At 39.7% G+C, this 22,177-nt stretch overlaps 1 pseudogene; it reads left to right on the top strand.

Annotated features, from left to right (window-relative positions):
* Positions 1 to 7,893: 7,893 nt before the first annotated feature.
* On the top strand, positions 7,894 to 18,584 carry LOC110297515 (mas-related G protein-coupled receptor member X1-like; annotated as a pseudogene).
* The last annotated feature ends 3,593 nt before the right edge of the window (positions 18,585 to 22,177 follow it).

Raw genomic sequence — 22,177 nt, forward strand, 5'->3', positions numbered from 1 at the left:
ATTCACACATTATCTTTCCAGGAATCCAGCCCTTCAATGGATAATAACAGAAAAAAACCAATACAAGGACAGAAATCACACCCTAGCAAAAGCAAGAAAGTAATCCCTCAACGAACCTAAAAGAAGACTGCCACAAGAAAAGAATGCCAACTCAAACAACAAAAATAACAGGAAACAACAATTAATTTTCCTTAATATCTCTTAATATTAATGGACTCAATTCCCCAATAAAAAGACATAGACTAACAGACTGGCTAAACAAACAGGACCCAACATTCTGCTGCTTACAGGAAACCCATCTCAGGAAAAAAGACAGACACTACCTCAGAGTGAAAGGCTGGAAAACAATTTTCCAAGCAAATGGTCTGAAGAAACTAGCTGGAGTAGCTATTCTGATATCGAATAAAATCGACTTCCAACCCAAAGTTATCAAAAAAGACAAGGAGGGACACTTCATACTCATCAAAGTTAAAATCCTCAAAGAGGAACTCTCAATTCTGAATATCTATGCCCCAAATGCAAGGGCAGCCACATTCATTAAAGACATGTTAATAAACCTCAAAGCACACATTGCACCTCACACAATAATAGTGGGAGACTTCAACAAACCACTTTCATCAATGGACACATCCTGGAAACAGAAACTAAACAGGGACAGAGTGAAACTAACAGAAGTTATGAAACAAATTGACTTAACAGATATCTACAGAACATTTTATCCTAAAACAAAAGGATATACGTTCTTCTGACCACCTCACGGGACCTTCTCCAAAATTGACCATATAATTGGTCACAAAACAGGCCTCAACAGATACAAAAATATTGAAATGTCCCATGCATCCTATCAGACCACCATGGACTAAGACTGATCTTCAATAACAACATAAATAATAGAAAGCCAACATTCACGTGGAAACTGAATAACTCTCTTCTCAATGATAACTTGGTCAAGGATGGAATAAAGAAAGAAATTAAAGACTTTTTACAGTTTAATGAAAATGAAGCCACAACTTACCCAAACCTATGGGACACAATGAAAGCATTTCTAAGAGGGAAACTCATAGCTCTGAGTGCCTCCAAAAAGAAACTAGAGAGAGCACACACTAGCAGCTTGACAACACATCTAAAAGCACTAGAAAAAAAGGAAGAAAATTCATGCAAGAGGAGTAGATGGCAGGAAATAATCAAACTCAGGGTTGAAATCAACCAAGTGGAAACAAGAAGAACTATTCAAAGAATAAACCAAACGCGGAGTTGGTTCTTTGAGAAAATCAACAAGATAGATAAACCCTTAGCTAGACTCACTAGAGGGCACAGGGACAACATCCTAATTAACAAAATCAGAAATGAAAAGGGAGACATAACAACAGATCCTGAAGAAATCCAAAACACCATCAGACCCTTCTATAAAAGGCTATACTCAACAAAACTTGAAAACCTGGACGAAATGGACAAGTTTCTGGACAGATACCAGGTACCAAAATTAAATCAGGATCAAGTTAACTAGCTAAACAGTTCCATATCCCCTAAAGAAATAGAAGCAGTCATTAATAGTCTCCCAGCCAAAAAAAGCCCAGGACCAGATGGGTTTAGTGCAGAGTTCTACCAGACCTTCAAAGAAGATCTAATTCCAGTTCTGCACAAACTATTCCACAAAATAGAAGTAGAAGGAACTCTACCCAACTCATTCTATGAAGCCACAATTACTCTGATACCTAAAACACAGAAAGATCCAACAAAGATAGAGAACTTCAGACCAATTTCCCTTATGATATCGATGCAAAAATACTCAATAAAATTCTCGCTAACCAAATCCAAGAACACATTAAAGCAATCATCCATCCTGACCAAGTAGGTTTTATTCCAGGGATGCAGGGATGGATTAATATATGGAAATCCATCAACGTAATCCATTATATAAACAAACTCAAAGACAAAACCACATGATCATCTCGTTAAATGCAGAAAAAGCATTCGAAAACATCCAACACCCATTCATGATAAAAGTCTTCAAAAGGTCAGGAATTCAAGGCCCATACCTAAACATGATAAAAGCAATCTACAGCAAACCAGTAGCCAACATCAAAATAAATGGTGAGAAACTTGAAGCAATCCCACTAAAATCAGGGACTAGAAAAGGCTGTCCACTCTCCCCATACCTATTCAATATTGTACTTGAAGTCCTAGCCAGAGCAATTCAACAACAAAAGGAGATCAAGGGGATACAAATTGGAAAAGATGAAGTCATAATATCACTTTTTGCAGATGATATGATAGTATATATAAGTGACCCTACAAATTCCACCAGAGAACTCCTAAACCTGATAAACAGCATCGGTGAAGTAACTGGATATAAAATTAACTCAAACAAGTCAATGGCCTTTCTCTACACAAAGAATAAACAGGCTGAGAAAGAAATTATGGAAACAACACCCTTCTCAATACTCACAAATAATATAAAATATTGTGGCGTGACTCTAACTAAGGAAGTGAAAGATCTCTATGATAAGAACTTCAAGTCTCTGAAGAAAGAAATTAAAGAAGATCTCAGAAGATGGAAAGATCTCCCATGCTCATTGATTGGCAGGATCAACATTGTAAAAATGGCTATCTTGCCAAAAGCAATCTACACATTCTATGGAATCCCCATCAAAATTCCAACTCAATTCTTCAACGAATTAGAAAGAGCAATCTGCAACTCCATCTGGAATAACAAAAAACCTAGGATAGCAAAAACACTTCTCAAGGATAAAAGAACCTCTGGTGGAATAACCATGCCTGACCTAAAGATTTACTACAGAGCAATTGTGATAAAAACTGCATGGTACTGGTATAGTGACAGACAAGTAGACCAATGGAATAGGATTGAAGACCCAGAAATGAACCCACACACCTATGGTCACTTGATCTTCGACAAGGGAGCTAAAACTATCCAGTGGAAGAAAGACAGCATTTTCAACAAATGGTGCTGGCACAACTGGTGGTTTTCATGTAGAAGAATGTGAATTTATCCACTCCTATCTCCTTGTACTAAGGTCAAATCTAAGTGGATCAAGGAACTTCACATAAAACCAGAGACACTGAAACGTATAGAGGAGAAAGTGGGGAAAAGCCTTGAAGATATGGGCACAGGGAAAAGATTCCTGAATAGAACAACAATGGCTTGTGCTGTAAGATAGAGAATTGACAAATGGGACCTCATGAAACTGCAAAGCTTCTGCAAAGCAAAAGACACCGTCGATAAGACAAAAAGACCACCAACAGATTGGGAAAGGATCTTTACCTATCGTAAATCAGATAGGGGACTAATATCCAATATATATAAATAACTCAAGAAGGTGGACTCCAGAAAATCAAATTACCCCATTAAAAATGGGGCTCAGAGCTGAACAAAGAATTCTCACCTGAGGAATACTGAATGGCAGGGAAGCACCTGAAAAAATGTTCAACATCCTTAATCATCAGGGAAATGCAAATCAAAACAACCCTGAGATTCCACCTCACACCAGTCAGAATGGCTAAGATCAAAAATTCAGGTGACAGGAGATGCTGGAGAGGATGTGGAGAAAGAGGAACACTCCTACACTGTTGGTGGGATTGCAAGCTTGTACAACCACTCTGGAAATCAGTCTGGCAGTTCCTTAGAAAATTGGACATAGTACTACTGGAGGATCCAGCAATACCTCTCCTTGGCATATATTCAGAAGATGTCCCAACCGGTAAGAAGGACTCATGCTCCACTAGGTTCATAGCAGCCTTATTTATAATAGCCAGAAGCTGGAAAGAACCCAGATGCCCCTCAACAGAGGAATGGATACAGAAAATGTGGTACATTTACACAATGGAGTACTACTCAGCTATTAAAAGGAATGAATTTATGAAATTCCTAGGCAAATGGATGGATCTGGAGGGCATCATTCTGAGTGAGGTAACATATTCACAAAGGAACTCACACAGTATGTACTCACTGATAATTGGATATTAGCCCAAAACTTAGGATAGCCAAGATATAAGATACAGTTTGCTAAACATATGAAACTCAATAAGAATGAAGACTGAAGTGTGGACACTATGCTCCTCCTTAGAATTGGGAACAGAACACCATGGAAGGAGTTACAGAGACAAAGTTTGGAGCTGTGACGAAAGGATGGACCATCTAGAGACTGCCATATCCAGAGATCCATCCCATGATCAGCATCTAATCGCTGACACCATTACCATTCTCTAGCAAGATTTTGCTGAAAGGACCCAAATATAGCTGTCCCTTGTGAGACTATGCCGGGGCCTGGCAAACACAGAAGTGGATGCTCACAGTCAGCTAGTGAATGGATCACAGGGCCCCAATAGAGGAGCTGGAGAAAGTACCGAATGAGCTGAAGGGATCCGCAACCCTATGGGTGGAACAACATTATGAACTAACCAGTACCCCGGAGCTGTTGACTCTAGCTGCATATGTATCAAAAGATGGCCTAGTCGGCCATCACTGGAAAGAGAGACCCAATGGACATGCAAATTTTATATGCCCCAGTAGAGGGGAACACCAGGGCCAAAAAAATGGGAATGGGTGGGTAGGGAAGTAGGGGGGAGGATATGGGGGACTTTTGGGATGGCATTGGAAATGTAATTGAGGAAAAGATGTAATAAAAAAATCTTTACCATCCAAAATCTGGTAGGGGACTCATATCCAATATATAAAAACAATTTAAGAAATTCCATTCCATAAAACCAACTAATCCTATTGAAAATGGGATACAGTGCTAAAAAAAGAATTCTCAACTGAGGAATAATGAATGAAGCACCTGGGAAAAAATGTGTAACATCCTTAATCAACAGGGAAATGCAAATCAAAACAACCCCGAGATTCCACCTCACACCAGTCAGAATGTCTAAAATAAAAATTCATGTGGCAGAAGGTGTTGGCAAGGACATGGAGAAAAACAGACATTTCTCCATTGCTGTTGGGATTACAATCTGGTTCAACAACTCTGGAAATCAGTTTGGAAGTTCCTCAGAAAACTGGACATAGTTCTACTGGAAGATTCAGCAATTCCTCTCTTGGGTATATAGCTAGAAGATGCTCCAACTTGTAATTAGGACACATGCTCCACTATGTTCATAGCAGCCTTATTTATAATAGCCAGAAGCTGGAAAGAACCCAGATGAACCTCAACAGAGGAATGAATACAGAAAATGTGGTACATTTAAAATGGAGTACTACTCAGCTATTAAAAACAGTGAATTTATAAAATCCTTAGGCAACTGGATGGACATGGAGGGCATTACCCAATCAGAAACGAAAACACATGATATGGACTCACTGATATGTGAATATTAGACTAGAATCATAGAATACCCAAGATCCAATTTGGAAAATTCATGAAACAGAAGAAGGAAGACCAAAGTGTAGATACTTCATTCCTTCTTAATATGGGGAACAAAATACACATGGAAGGAGTTATAGAGACAAAGTTCAGAGCTGAGACTGAAGGAAGGACCATTCAGAGACTGCCCCACCTGGGGATCCATCCCATACACAACCACAAAACCCAGATACTATTGCATATACCAACAAGATATTACTGACAAGACCCTGATATAGCCATCTCCTGTGAGGCTCTGGAAGTGCCTGGCAAATGCAGAAGTTGATGCTCATATTCATGTCTTGGATAGAACACAAGGTTCCTAATGAAGGAGCTAGAGAAAGTACCCAAGGAGCTTAAGGGGTCTGCAACCCTATAGGAGAAACAACAATATGAACTAACCAGTACCCCCAGAGCTCCTGTTTCTAACTGCATATGTAGCAGAGAATGTCCTACTTGGCCATCAATGAGAGGAAAGGCCCTTGGTCTTGCAAAGATTCTAGGCCCCAGTATAGGGGAATGTCAGGGCCAGGAAGCAGGAGTGCGTGGATTGAGGAGCAGGGGGAGGAGTGGAGTTATAGGGGATTTTCAGAGAGAAAAGTAGGAAAGGGGATAAGATTTGAAATGTATATGAAGATAATTTCTAATAAAAATAAATCTGAAAAAAGAAAAAACAGAAATAAATAAATAAATATATATAAATAAATAAGTAAATAAAAATAAAAACTATATATTCTGATTGATAGGAGAATGTACTGACACTCTGTAGGACATTGGGAGCTACCTTTCTAAGTTTGTCCTCTGAAGTAGGCACCTCTAGTTTGTGAGGCAAGAGAGATAAGCTAGAGTGGGGCATCTGACCTTAACTAACATATACCCTTATCTGTATTCCTCTTCACTGGTTTCCCTTTCTCATTTCTAAAATTTAAAAAGAAAAATGTTAATTTTTACCTCTTCAACTACTGGAAAACTAAAAGAAAAAAGGAGCAGTTGATTTCAGCTCAGTTGCTATTTTTATAACTAGGCATTGTGTACATGTACTTGTGCACATGCATGTGGGGGGTGTGGGTGTGTGTGGTGTTTATTTTTGAGGACCTCCACTTTTATTTCCCTTCAAAAGCTCCTCTCATGCAAAGGCTTTTTCCTGCAAAGTAAATACCACTAAAGACCACCTGGGAGACAGAATAGAATCCATTCATGTGGCTAACTTCACACCACCCCAATTACGCCTTGCTTTTGTTGTTCTGTTCTACTTCTCTACCTCTTTTCCTGGGACTGGGACTGAGACCTCACTCCCCTTCTGTTCTTTATGGTGCTGGGAAATTCAGTCCAGACTCATATATAACCCTCTGCTACTCTCCTACAACTCAGCCTACACATAAATACACAATCAGTGTACAAAAATAAACCTACATGTTCAGCCAAGCCATAATGAGCCCTTGTGTTATGGTAGAAATAAGGGTTCTCTCAGAAATCAAAGAATTTTAAAACACCCCCCAGAAAATATTGTGAAAACAGATTTGGAAGGAAACACAGTCACAGTTTTACTAATATTTCAGTGCAAAACAACAGACTAAACAAGCTGTAAATCTGGGCAGCTGCCAGGAGGAGGGAGATGGAGAAGGTGAAGAGAAAAAGCCATGCCTTTTGACATCCCAAGAAAGCTGCTATGTCCAGCAATCAAAGTTGGGAAAAAAACTCCATGGTGGAAAGGGATGTGGGTTACAGAAATTATGGAGATAGTCCAGACTGTCAGGAAAATGTTGCTTGGTCTTTTGGCCCATGTTCAAAAGAAAAGGAGATCTAAAGAAAGAAAAAGGAACCTTATACTTTTCTGAGTCAGAGAGCTTTCAGAGAAGCAGACAGGCTTAATTGTACCAACTGAGGGAAGGTCAGAGATGGCTGCATAGAAGGTGGAAATCCTGTGAAAGATGAGTGTGTTGATATTCCTTCTGCCACCTTTGCAATCCCCTGGCCAAGTGACTGACGGGTGCAGCTTGGTCATCTCAAGGGAGGAGGTAAATGCTTGTGATCTGTAATCTGTTGCACAGAACAGTGCCATGTCTCGACCCAGAGTTAGGTGTATAACTCAGAATCCATTCTCTTGACCATGCAGAAGTATTGTTCCCTTAATGTACCTCGACAATACCCTGATATCTTCATCTTTTCTGTTATTTTAAGCCCTGGGGAGGCAAATGTGATGCTTCCCTTTCTGGGATTACAGGAGAGCAGGAAATGTATCCAGCCCTGACAATGAGAGAAGGGAATCTTTTCCATGTTTTTAAAAGGTCCTGAGTTATACACAGGAAGTATGACCCAGACTATAGAGAATACACAAGCTCTGAATTTGAATCCACAGTCCAGAATTTTGATCCATGCAGTAATGTTACTCTCCTTTCATTTATAAATGATTTTATTAAGCCATATTGACATCAATATCTATATTACATTATGATCACTAGAAGAAGTGTCAATGTTAAGGTGATCAAATGTGGTCTGTGTAATCAGGGATGCTGCTGGAAGATTTGTGAGCATGGATCTAATCATCTCATCCCACAACACAGAATCACACCACTGAATGAAACTGGTCATCCCAACTGCAGTCCAATCCTGACTCTGTCCTTTCTGGTCCTCATCACTGTCCTGGTGGAACTGGAAGGAAATACCATTGGACCCTGGCTACTGGGATTCTGCATGCACAGGAAAGCAATCTCAGCTTATGTCCTCAATCTGGCTCTGGCAGACTCCTTCTTTCTCTGCTGCCATTTCATTAACTCTCTGCTATGGAACATTGACTTCATCTATGCACATAAATTAAGCAAAGATATCTTAGGCAATGCAGCAATCGTTCACTATATTGCAGGACTGAGCGTCCTCAGTGCTATTAGCATGAAATACTGCCTGTCTGTATTATGGCCAATCTTGTACCACTGTCACCACCCAAGAAACATGTCAGCTATCTTATGTTCCCTAATCTTGGTCTGTCCTTTCTCATGATCATCCTCATTTGTTTCTTTTCAGGATTCCTTGGTGAGACTCATCACCATTTGTGGAAAAAATATTGACTTTATTATAACTGCATTTCTGATTTTTTTATTTATGCTTCTCTCTGTCCAGTCTGGCCCTACTGCTGAGGAACTTCTGTGGCTCCAGGAGGAAACCAGGAAACCCCTGTCCCGACTGTATGTTACCATCTCTCTCACAGTGATGGTCTACCTCATCTGTGGCCTGCCTCTTGGGCTTTACTTGTTTCTGTTATACTGGTTTCAGGTTCATTTACATCATCCCTTTTGTAACATTTCCCAAATTACTACAGTCCTGTCCTGTGTAAATACCTCTGCCAACCCCATCATTTACTTCATTGTGGCCTCCTTTAGGAATTATGGAAATTATTGGTCCCTCCAAATTTTCTTAAGAGGGCTCTGGAGGACACTCCTGAGGAGGATGAATATACAGACAGCCATCTTCAGAAAACCACTGAGATGTCAGAAAGCAGATGTTGAGAGTCAAAACAACATTAACTTACTCTTCTCTCAGAAATGTATCAGTGATTGCCGTGCTTTCAATTGATTATTTTTAAATACAATTTTCTTATACTTCACAAAGTAGTCATAAATAAGAATTTCTCCAACATTCTTGGCCTTTTCAATGAATTTCTCAAATTTCCTCTAAAAATTCTTTTTTTTTATTTCATTTTATTTTTTTTAATTAGATATTTTCTTTATTTACATTTCAAATGTTATCCCCTTTCCTAGGTTCCCCTCCCAAAACCCCCTCTCTCTTCCTCCCCTCCCACCAGTGCTCCTCAACATACTCACTCCCATAATTGAACACATTTTTTAATTTTTTAATTTTCACTTTTTGTTTTTATTATATATTTTCTTTTTTACATTTCAAATGTTATCCCTTTTCCTGATTTTCCCTCTGAAAACCCCTTATTGCTGCTCCCAGTATACTAACCCACCCACTCCCACTTCCTATCCCTGGCATTTCCTTACACTGGGGTATAGGGCCTTCACAGGACAAAGAGTCTCTCCTCCCATTGATGAGCTACAAGGCCATCTTCTGCTACATATGCAACTGGAGCCATTGATCCCTCCATGTGTACTCTTTGTTGGTGTTTTAGCCCCTGGGAGACCTCGGGGTACTTGTTAGTTAATATAGTTGTTCATCCTATTGGGGTACAAAACCCTTCAGCACCTGAGTTCCTTCCTCTAGCTCCTCCATTTGGAACTCTGTGCTCAGTACAATGGATGACTATTAGCATCCATTTCTGTATTATCAACGCTGACACAGCCTCTCAAGAGACAACTATATCAGGCTTCTGACAACAAGCACATGTTGGCATCCAAAATACAGTTTGAGTTTGGTGACTATATATGGGATGGATCCCCAGGTAGGGCAGTCTCTGGATGGCCTTTCCTTCAGTCTCTGCTCCACACCTTCTTTCTGCAACACCTTCCATGGTTATTTTGTTTCCCCTGATAAGAGGGACTGAAGTATCCACACCTTGGTCTCCCTTCTTCTTGGGCTTCATGTTTTCTATGAATTTTATCTTGGGTATTCTGAGTCTCTTGGCAAAGAGTGTTCTTTTGTGATTCTGTCACCTTGCTCAGGATGATATTTTCTAGTTCAATCTATTTGCTTAAGAATTTCATTAATTCATTGTTTTGTAATAGCTAAGTACCATTCCATTGTATAAATTACCACATTTTCTGTATCCATTCCTATGTAGAGAAATATCTGGGAATAGAATTGAAGACCCATAAATGTATGCATACACATATGGGCACTTGATATTTGAAGAAGGAGCTGAAACCATCCAATTAGAAAAAAAGACAGCATTATTTTCAGCACGGTTCAACTGGCAGTGAACAGGTAGAAGAATCCAAATTGATACATCCTTATCTCCTTGTACAAAAATCAAGTTCAAGTGGATCAAGGAACTTCACATAAAATCAGATACACTGAAATTAACAGAAAAGAAAGTAGGGAAGAGCCTAAAATAGAGGTCACAGAGGAGATTTCCTGATTAGAACAATAGCTTAAGCTCTAAGATCAAGAATTGACAAGTGGGATCTCATAAAATTGCAAAGCTTCTATAAGGTAAAGGACACTGTCAATAGGACAAAATGGCAACTAACAGATTGGGAAAAGATCTTTACCAATCCATTATCCAAGAGAGGGCTTATTATATATCCAATATATACAGAGTACTTAAGATGTTAGACTCCAGAGACCCAAATAAACTGATTTAAAAATTAGGCACATAGCTAAACAAAGAATTCTCAACTGAGGAATACCAAATGGCTGAGAAGCACCTAAAGAAATATTCAACATCCTTAGTCATCAGGGAAATGCATATCAAAACAACCCTGAGATTCCACCTCACACCACTCAGAGTGGATAAAATCAAAAATTCAGGTAACAACAGATGCTGGCAAGGATGTGGAGAAAGAGGAACACTCCACCATTGCTGGTGGAACTGCAAGCTGGTACAACCACACTGGTAATCAGTTTAGTGCTTCCTCAGAAAATTGGACATAGATCTACCAGAAGATCCAGCAATACCTCTTCTGGACATTTACCCAGAAGATGCTCCAACAAGTAAGAAGGACACATGCTCCACTATATTCATAGCAGCCTTATTTATAATAGCCAGAAGCTGGAAAGAAACTAGATGTCTCTCAACAGAAAAATGAATACAGAAAATGTGGTACATTTATACAATGGAGCTCTACTCAGCTATTAAAAACAATGAGTTAATGAAATTCTTAGACAAATGGATGGACCAGGAGGATATCATATTGAGTGAGGTAACCCAATCACAAAAGAACACACATGATATACACAAACATAAAAATAAAAAAATATTTAGATATATATTCACCATTTAACTTAATAATCTTAAAATTAAGTGTTTGATCCAGAAATATTAAAATCTATGTTCATACAATTAATCAGTGTACAAAAATGTTTACAGTGGTTTTCCTCATTAAAATTCAGAAAAGCAACTCCCTCACATGCAATCAATAAAATGAACACAAAACGTTGAGGACAATGTTAGGCAATTATTAAGTCAATGACCAAGGCAATAGTAGGAAATATATGAGATCACCAAGTGGCCGATCTCTCAGCAAAAGCTGAGACTGAGCAGGGCAAAGACAGAAACTGGATCCTGTAAAGATGGAAGGATACAGCAGATGTTCAGAGGGTGTGAAGAGTGACTGTGAGGCTATTGTGGCTGCAGTGGATTGAGCTAAGGAACTTTGAGAAATGACAGAAGGAAGACAATGGAGCCTGATAAATGGAATTTCAGAGAGTCTGGTTGTAAGACAGGAAGTCCCAGAGACACTGGCTGTTGTGTTTCTGGAACTATGTTGTGAAGTAGACTAGGTTCTGATGACAACCAGTAAGGTAATAAAAGACCCTAAGGCCAAAATGAGACACATGGTCCCAGTCAACTCCTTGACTATATCCTTATAAGCCCTTGAAAAAAGCTCTAGTTAAGATGGAATATGATTCCTGAGATATAAAAACCATACAAAAATACTGTGTTGTTAGAGGCTATGATTCCTAGTCACTCTTTATAAAAGAATTGAAAAGCAAACACAACCAGAGAGAAACAATCTCATCGGAGACTAAAGTGTCCTGTTAAGATATAAATTGGGAAATCATAATTATGGGTCATCATTGTGTTCAACATTGTCTACTCTCTCCAACTCCATCTGAAAATACTTCTTTCTCTATGTGTGTTCAGGAACTGCCATTTGCTGAATACATGCATACATTTCTTTGGACCAGCCAATGAAACGGAACAGAAGAAGCCAAAAATTAGAAGAGGGCATAAATATTAATTCTTCCACTTACCCAAAGCAGCAAGTAATACAGCACTTTAATGTGGGTAACTGTGTCTGTGCCAAACCTGCAATATCCTCTGAATAAGTCTTCAAGCTCCAATGCCCTGCTTTCCTGTAAGATTGCCCTTAATGGGAGCAGGGGTGCTTCATGTAGAGTAGTAGGAGCAAAGGCAGAGAACATAGGATGCTACAGAATGCTATAGAGAGAAGTAGAGCAATAAGAAGACATTTACCTACCCCCAACTGTTTCCGTTGTCCTACTGAAGATAGTAAGATGAAATGAGACAGATAGGAAACTTGTCAGAGACTTGAAAACACAGTAGTCATGGATCAGAAAGCCAGGAGAACCATAAATGGATAAACTGGAGAGATGTGCAGGAGTTGCCAGTTTTCCTCCAATAGAATATAGCCTCTCAAGTCTTTGATCTCACAGCTGTACACTGTATCACTGAAGATACTTTGTGGAGCATAGCAGGTACTCAGTGAATACCTGTATCTTAGAGAGTGCATCCAACCTTGCCCCTACATTTTAAAGCACTTTCAAGATTCATGAGTCATATCTCTTGCCACAAAGTCTGATTGACACTTGATTGCTCAAACAGAACAGCCTTTAGTTTCACTAAGATGTTATCCATCATGCAAAGGGCATTGTTAATCTTAATACATTCTATAGCTGCTTCTGGTTAGATTTTGTCAAGGTCACACGAACTAGGGTCCTTTAGGAAGAGGAAACCTTGATTGAGAAATTGTCTCCACCCACCAAACTGATATGTGGGTTTGCTTGTAGGGCATTTTCTTAATCAATGAATGTTGTGGGAGAGCCATGCACACTGTGGATGGTAGCACCCCTGAGCAGACAGTCCATGGGTGGATAAGAAAGCAAGCACAGAAAGCTACAGAGAGCAAGCCAGTGAACAACACCCCTGTCTTGGTTTCTGCTTCCATTCCTATTTCTGGATCCCTGCTTGATCTCCTTACCTGGCTTCATTGAATGTAGACCCAACCTATAATGTAAAATATACCTTTTCCTGTCCAGGTTACTTTTGGTTAGTGCTTTATTACAACACAAAAGAGCTGACAAGGACACTAGCCTGAAGACCAAGTCAGAAACCAAGGAGCAAAGAGGTTGACAGTCCAAGAGAGCAAATTCCAGCTACAAGCCATGAAACACAAGCTGCAAAGACATTTGCTTCCCCATTCATACTTACTTTGTACCTTACTTTACACGACTTTATTTTTATTTTCATCTGAACTTGTGGGCTATAAAGGGACAGGATTTCCTAAATCCTGCATTTGCTAATGGCAGAAAATCCTTTCATTTTTTACATGAGCCTCCAGAAAGTGAATTTTTTTTTTAAGTTTTGGGATCATTGATGCCTGGTCCATTGGAAGTAAATTTAAAGATATTTAGGCCCTGGCACAAAAGCTTTATACAAAAAAAAAAAATCTTTTTCTGTTTTTTATTGGATATACAATTTATTTACACTTCAAATATTATCCTATTTCCAGGTTTCCCCTGTAAAAACTCCCTATCCCCTCCCCCCTGCTTCTAAAAGGGTGCTCCTCCACCCACACCCCTACTCCCAGCACCCTGCCCTAGAATTCCTCTATACGGGTGCATTGAGCCTTCACAGGACCAAGGGCCTCTCCTCTCAGTAATGGCCAATGAGGCCATTCTCTACTAAATATATAGCTGAAGCCATGGGTCACTCCATATGTACAACAAACTATTTTAATAAGAGAAATCACCAAGAGAATATATATGAGTCATACAGCATCAATTAACAAGTGTAGATAAAGACAGCTCCTCCCATCAATCACACAAAACACCACTCTCACATCAAAGGAACATGAGAATGCTTATTCTGAGCTACTTATGAGGTCTATGGCTCAAGAACACAGGTTCAAATTTCCCCAAATACAAGGTTCCAATTTAGAAACAGTTTCCTGAGAGTTCTACAGTAACAAAATTGCAGGGGGGGGGGCAGGGAAAAAGCCATAAATAAAAATTTAAAATGCCAAAGGAAACCTCATTTAGGCAGGTTAAGTACAAGGAGGAAACGACTCCTATAGGTCTCAAGTGTTCTCTAACAGCATTCTTAGCCTTCAACTTGGTGGACGTGCATGGCCTGTTAGGATATTAAGACCTAATGCTAAGGAGGTTAAGTCAAGGACAGAGATGTTCAATGAATGGTTAATAGGAAAAATAAATATATCTCAACAGAATTTGGCTCTGGTCTAGAACTGCAAATTTTGTACTTTCCACAATCACTGTTCTAAGCTGTCAGCATCAATGACCCCAAAGGCAGTGCCATCTTCTCTGCTAACTTCAGATCACACCACTCATTACACAGCCAGGGAAGACCCAGAAGAAATCTGAATGTTGTGCTTATGGCTAAGGGGTCACAGGGACATTCTGATGTAGAATCAGAGTCATGCTTATTCATGGCTTCTCTTAGTGATACATGACACAGGACAGCTCTGGTTAGAAGAAAACACAAGCAATCCTACGATCTAAGCCATGATGGACCCTACTCTTTGAAAATCAAGCCAAAAGAAAAAAATCTTTCCACTCACAAGTTGCTTTCTTGTCAGGTGTATGGTCCTAATAATGAGAATAGTTTCTAACAAAAGTAGCTCAAAGCAGAACAATCCCTGCAAGACAATAACAGAAGTTGTGGCTTTTCCTCCACATCCTCCTCAAGCTAAGCAGGGTTACAGAAACCAGGGGAGCACATGAGAGATGCATGCATTCAGCCTTGATAGGTCAAGGTTCCTGCTAACTTTCACTCACAGCCTTCATTCCTGCTGAGACCTGGGCAGTCTGGACTAAGCAGGGCTTTTCAGAGATAGGAAGCCATCCACGACCCTAAAGTCTGCCTTTGTTTTCCACTCAAGCACTGTTTCTATTCCCTGCACTAATGTTCTTGATGGGTTCCAAATTTCCATTCTCTCTTCTAATGTCTGGAATGCCATTTCCAAATCACACATATTAGAAGAGAGTAGTTCATCCTCCCTGCAGCCATTCAGCCAGATTATTTCCCACTACACAGGGCACAGCAGAGGTAGATGTTCCCTCCTTAATGATAATGGAGTGAACCTCTCAACCTGGAAACCAGCTCCAAATAAACTCTGTTCTTATGAGAGATGCCTTGTTTGTGATTTATGTTCACAGCAGTAAAACACTAGCTGAGACACCCTGGAACCATTTCTGAACTGCCTTGCATATCTATTTTCCTATAGGTAAGATGGGGACAATGACAAAAGCACATGACTAATTAAAATTTAAAATGATACCAAGTTGTCTCTGAATCAGCAGAAATAAAGACCCTGATTAGTGTGTGCTGGGCATCAGTGCCTGGGATGCGCTGGCAGAAAATGTGGTTCTGTTCTGGCTGTGGGATTCTGGATACTCAGAAATGCCTTCTCCTTCTGCATCCTAATGCTGGCCAGGTTTCCCTTCTTATCCTTGCAATTTCAAGGCAGAAATTTCCTGGAGAAACTTTTAAACTCCTTTATCTCATCTCCACATCCATGTTCAGCATTTCATGTCTTGATCCATCCATGACCAGAGCCATGATACTAGCCAGATACACATCACCCAATGAGTCCTGCTTTGTCCCACATCCCTATGGCTGAGCATCTTGTAAGGTAACCATTATGACTTCCTATCTTAGTGTTAGGATATTGCTTCCTGTTAAAGAGATCATTTCTTTGCAATGGCAAGTTTGAGAATTTCATATATGAGGGCAATGTATTTTTGTTATTAAGCAGTTCCCTCCACCACTCCTACTCATTCTGTGTGCTGCACCCATTCCCCATCTCTAGTTTATGTCATCTTTTATACGTGATGGTTTAAATGAGAATGGACATGACAGACTCATATTTTAATGCTTTGTCAATAAAGAGTGGAACTACTTGAGAAGAAATAGGAGGTGTGGCTTTTTTGGAAGAAGTGTGTCACTTGGGTATGGATTTTGATGTTTGAAAAGCCGACACAAGAAGGTGTGTAAGTTGTTTGTGTGTGTGTGTGTGTGTGTGTGCCTGTCTGTCTGACTGTATCTCAGTCTGTGTGTCTCTTTCTGTCTGTGTGTCTCTTTCTGTCTGTATTTCTCTATTTGTGTGTGTGTTTCTGACTGTCTCTGTCTTTGTCTCTTTCTCTCTCTCTCTCTCTCTCTCTCTCTCTCTCTCTCTCTCTCTCTCTCTCTCTCTCTCTCTCTCTGTCTCTCTCTATCTCTCTCTGTCTCTCTGTCTCTCTCTCATCTCCTCTCTTTCTCTGCTGGTTGCATGACTGCAGATCAGGATTTTAAAACTCAAAGGTTCTGCTCCAGCACCATGTCTGTCTGCTGTAAGATAATCAAGGACTAACCCTCTAGGACTGTAATCAAGCCCCCCAATTAGATGTTTTCTGAGAGTTACCTGGGTCATGATGTCTCTTCACAGCAATAGAATAGAAACTGCACGTGTTTTATGATTTTTGTTTTACATATGATGCCTGCTGAATCCAAATAGTGTATGTATAAGGCTGGCCACTTAGAAATGGGCAAAATGTCTTGGGATCTTGTCCCGGTGGAAAGCCTACCCGGCAACTCAGCAGCATTGACTGCCTGTAGTTCTTCAATCAGAAGTGTGTTGCCCCCCTTCCCCTCCTGGAGTGTTGACTGCTGCAGTCTTATACAGGTCGTGAAGTACTTTATTTCTACATTTAAAAATTGCATTCTTACTGTCACTAATGGGGATGTATCTGTTTACTCTATTAGATCATGGCCTGTTTGGTTTACAGATTTATTGAGCACCAGCCCTGTCCTCATTTATAGCAACCGCCATATCCATCCAAATGATCAATCCTCTCTTCTCTATATTTTAACCTTTTTAACCTTACCACCCACTCCATACAATCACCTGTTCTGTATCAAGTCAAGCTGTACATCAGTGGGCCTGCCAAAGTCTTCATTTCCACATAATCTGCCCAATCCTCCCCTCTTCTGTGTAGCTGTTTTCCATAAAGCCTCTGCTCCAATGGACTCCCCACACTCAACCCAGTCTCTTGACAATACCTGTCAGTTACAGGCTTGCTACATTCAGATTCCACATTGTGTTGTTAGAGTCAAGACCTTGCACACATACTTGGTGCCTTTGCTCCACTCAGCACTGCTCACTTACCAGACACAGACTACCTATTTAAATCTCTCACTGATGGGCTGGGGGTGAGGATATGTCTCAGCTTGTAAAGCACTTCCCTAACCTGCTTGAATTCCAGATTCACTTAAATTATCTGTGGTGGCATGTGCAGATTAACCCAGCATTAGAAGGAAATGACAAGGAAATCAGAAATTCAAAGTCAGTCTAACATATATAGCAAGTTTGAGGCCTTCTTTGAATACATGAGCCCCAATCTTAATAGATAGATAAATACAGGGAGGGAGAGAGAGGGGGGGTCTTTTAGTCACTTCTAAGTATGTCTAGTATACATAAAACATTTTTACATCTCATATAGTTGGATTGTATAATTGTTAACAGAGAAAAAATATACAATGAAAATGAATTTTTGCTGAACAAAACTATAAACTTAACTATTAAGATATTTAGGAAAAATAGTTTAACACACAAAATCATCCAAAGAACAATTGGCCCTTTTTTTTTTCTTCTTTTCTTTTTTTTTTTCTTCTTTTCTTTTTTTTTTATTTATTTTTTATTTTTTTTATTTTTTGAGACAGGGTTTCTGTGTATAGCCCTGGCTGTCCTGAAACTCACTCTGTAGATGAGGCTGGTCTCAAATTCAGAAATCCATCTGCCTCTACCTCCCAAGTGCTAGTATTTAGGACATGAGACATTAGCCTTTCCTTTGATGCATTTCTGTGATATTTGGAAGAAACTGGAAATATACCAACATTGCTGCTTTAGCAGATAAAAGGAGAGGCAGATCACTGGGAATATGAAGCAAAAGATGGAGACTTTGTTCCATACCTACTGAGCAATTAAGGATACTCCTCACTTTGCTTGACATTATTGTTCACGTGGCAAGAAACTTCAAGCAACAATCACTTACAGGAGGAAAGACACAGTGGGGTGGTGATGAGTGCAATTTTAGATATAAAAGCATAGCAAAAACAAAGATTGAAAAATGTCTCAGGAGGAATATCATTCCTTTTGTCACATGTACCAAGTTACAGTAGTCCTGTCCTGTGTAAACAGCTCTGACAACCCCATCATTTACTTCATTGTAGGCTCCTTTAGGCATTGTAGAAATTATTGGTCCCTCCAAACTATTCTTAAGAGGGTTCTGGAGGACACTCCTGAGGAGAATAAATATACAGACAGCCATCTTCAGAAAACCAATGAGATGTCAGAAAGCAGATGTTGAGAGTCAAGATAACATTAATTTACTCTTCTCTCAGAAACACCTCAGTGATCACAATGCTTTCGATTGTTTTTTTATTAATCTGATTTTCTTATAATTCTGAAAGTAGTCAGAAATAAGAATTTATTCAATTTCTTGGCACTTTCAATAAATTTCTCAAATATCCTCCATTAAACACTTTTCTTTGCAATTTTTCCCTTTTTTCACGTTTTATTTATTTTATTAGATGTTTTCTTTATTTACAGTTCAAATATTATCCCCTTTCCTGATTTTTGCTCCAATAGCTCCCTATTCCCTCCCCTTCCTCCTGTTTACCAACACACCCACTTCCACTTTCTGGCCGTGGCATTCCCCTACACTGCAGCATAGGGCCTTCACAGGACCAAGGGCCTCTCTTCCCAGGACCAAGGGCCTCTCTTCCCATTGATGGCTGACAAGGCCATCCACTGCTACATATGCAACTGAAGCCATGGGCCCTTCCATGTGTACTCTTTGGTTGGTGGTTTAGTCCCTAGGAGCTCTGGGGGGGATGTACTGATTGGTTCATGGGTTTTTTTTTCCTCCTATGGAGCGGCAAACACCTTCAGCTCCTTGGGTTCTTTGTCTAGTTCCTCCATTGGGAACCCTGTACTCACTTCAATGGTTGGCTGAGAGCATCCATCTCTGTATTTATCAGGCACTGCTAGAACCTCTCAATAGACAGCTGTATGAGACCTCTGTCAATAGCTATTGATGGCATCCACAATAGTGTTTGAGTTTGGTGATTGTACATGGAATGTATTGGGGTGTGTGAGTCTCTGGATGGCCTTTCCTTCAGTTTCTGCTCCACACCTTGTCTCTTTATCACCTTCCAAGGGACAGAAGTATCCACACTTTGGTGTTCTTTCTTCTTGAGGTTCATGTGGTCTGTGAATTGTATCGGGGGTATTCCAAACTTCTGGGATAATATCCACTTATCAGTGAGTGCATACCATGTGTCTTCTTTTGTGACTGGGTTACCTCATTCAGGATGATATTTTCTAGTTCCATTCATTTGCCTAAAATTTTCATGACCTAAGTAGCACTCACTTGTGTAAACATGTCACATTTTGTGTATCCATTCCCCTGTTGAGGGATATTTGGGAATAGAATTGAAGACCCAGTAATGAACCCATGCACATATTGTCACTTCAAACTTGACAAAGGAACGAAAACCATCCAGTGGGGGGGAAAAAAAAAAAGACAGCATTTTCACCGGGCATGGTGGCGCACGCCTTTAATCCCAGCACTCGGAAATCAGAAGAAGGCAGATTTCTGAGATTGAGGCCAGCCTGGTTTACAAAGCGAGTTACAGGACAGCCAGGGCTATAAAGAGAAACCCTGTCTTAAAAAAAAAAAAAAAAAGACAGCATTTTCAACAAATGGAGCTGATTCATCTGGGGGTTAGCATGTAGAAGAATACAAATTGATCCATTCTTATCTCCTTGTAGAAAGTTCAAGTGGATCAAGGACCTCCACATAAAACTAGATACACTAAAACTAATAGCAAAGAAAGTGAGGAATAGCCTTGAACACATGTCACAGGGGACATTTTCCTGAACAGAACATCAATAGCTTATGCTCTAAGATCAAGAATTGACAAATGGGACCTCATAAAATTGCAAAGCTTCTGTAAGGCAAAGGACACTGTCAATAGGAGAAAATGGCAACAAACAGATTGGGAAAAGATCTTTACCAATCCTACATACAATAGAGGGCTAATATCCAATATATTCAAAGAACTCAAGAAGTTAGACTCCAGAGAAACAAATAATCTGATTTAAAAATGAGGTACAGAGCTAAACAAAGAATTCACAACAGGAATACTAAATATCTGAGAAGCACCTAAAGAAATGTTCAACATCCTTAGGCATTAGGGAAATGCAAATCAAAACAACCCTGAGATTCCCTTCACACCAGTCAGAATGGCTAAGATAAAAATCTCAGGTGACAGCAGATGCTGGCAAGGATGTGGAGAAAGAGGAAGACTACCCCATTGCTGGTGGGATTGCAAGTGTTAAAACCACTCTGGAAACCAGTGTAGTGATTCCTCAGAAAACTTGACATAGTACTACCTTAGGACCAAGCAATATCACTCCTTGACATATACCCAGAAGATGCTCCAACATGTAATAAGGACACATGCTCCACTATGTTCATAGCAGCCTTTGCAATTTTTATGATGGAAAAGTTCTTATTTGAACCATAAATCTGAAATGGAGAACATAAAGTTATAAAATGATTTTTACTCAGGGTCATTTCCCAGAGTATTTTATGTCCTGAGATTCTCCCAGTGCAGAAGACAGTAAGCTTTATTGTGAAAGAATGAGTTCTACCAACTGTAAGGATGGCTACCATCTCCAGGTTCAGGAGAACAGCTCCCTCACAGACATGCTCTATCCATGTAAAACAATGCAGGCAGGCAGTCATATGAGAAGTATTTTGGAAGTTTCATTCCTACGGTATGATGACAAATTTGTCTTATGTTTTGGGTTAAAATCAAGGCCTTTGCCCTGAGAATGATAAGCAGATATTTACTGCTCAAGCATAGTACAAAAATATGACCAATCCACTGAAATGCTGGAAAAAGTAGAAAAGCAGAATCTGAAAGTTGCATTAGGGAGATTAGTAGTAGTTTGGAGTCTAATTTAGAAGAAGATATCAAGATCTGACTATGCACTGACAGGAACTGAAGGCCCCATGAACTAAGCAGAAGCAGAAGAGTCTCTTTGTGCACTGAGAGTATAACCTTGTACACTCTCCTCCCCAAACTGGGGTGTCAGTTTGGCTATTGTAATGCTCTTTCTCTAAGATGCTGTGGTATACACTAAGCACTGATATCGTTGGTACATCAATGCTGATTATAGAAATGATAAAATTTGGTTACAATACTTTAGGAGGATACAGAATATTGAAGAAGATATCTCCTTGCAAACACCTGTCTATACTGCACATCAGTTCTATCCATGTATAAATCAAGAAAGAAATAGGAGAAAAAATGTGTGTGTGTGTGTCTGTGTGTGTGTGTGTGTCTGTGTGTGTGTGTGTCTGTGTGTGTATGGGTGTGTGTGTGTCTGTGTGTGTGTTGCATGAGTTGGCTGGTAGGGGGTCATACATGTGCAGAGTGTGGTGTGGTGTGTGTGGTGTGGGGGATGTATATGTTTTGTGTATCAGTGTTATGTGCAGTGGTGAGTTGCATATGTAGTGGGGGAGCTGCAGGGGGATAGGTGCGTGTTGTGGTAGGGTGGGGGGTAGGGAGTGGGTGGATGAGTTTATGCTGTTGTGGTGGGTGGGGGTGCATGTTGATAATGACTAGCAGTTTCCTAGCATGAACCATTACCACTTCTGTGAGTTACATTGATTATTTTTCTAATTTAACTCTCTACATATTTTACTTTTATTTTTCAATGTATTTTTAATAGAAATATAATCATATTATCAATGAAACATTTCTCTTGCTGTTGATTTCTAGGTTATTAAATTATGACATGATATAACACAATAAATTATTTCAGTAGTAGGATAATTAAGTTTGGTGTTGTAAACCAAATAACCCAATTACAAAATGGAGTACAGAG

Source organism: Mus caroli, unplaced genomic scaffold (genome assembly GCF_978045245.1).
Source record: "Mus caroli unplaced genomic scaffold, Mus_caroli_1 scaffold_8, whole genome shotgun sequence".
Lineage (NCBI taxonomy): Eukaryota > Metazoa > Chordata > Mammalia > Rodentia > Muridae > Mus > Mus caroli.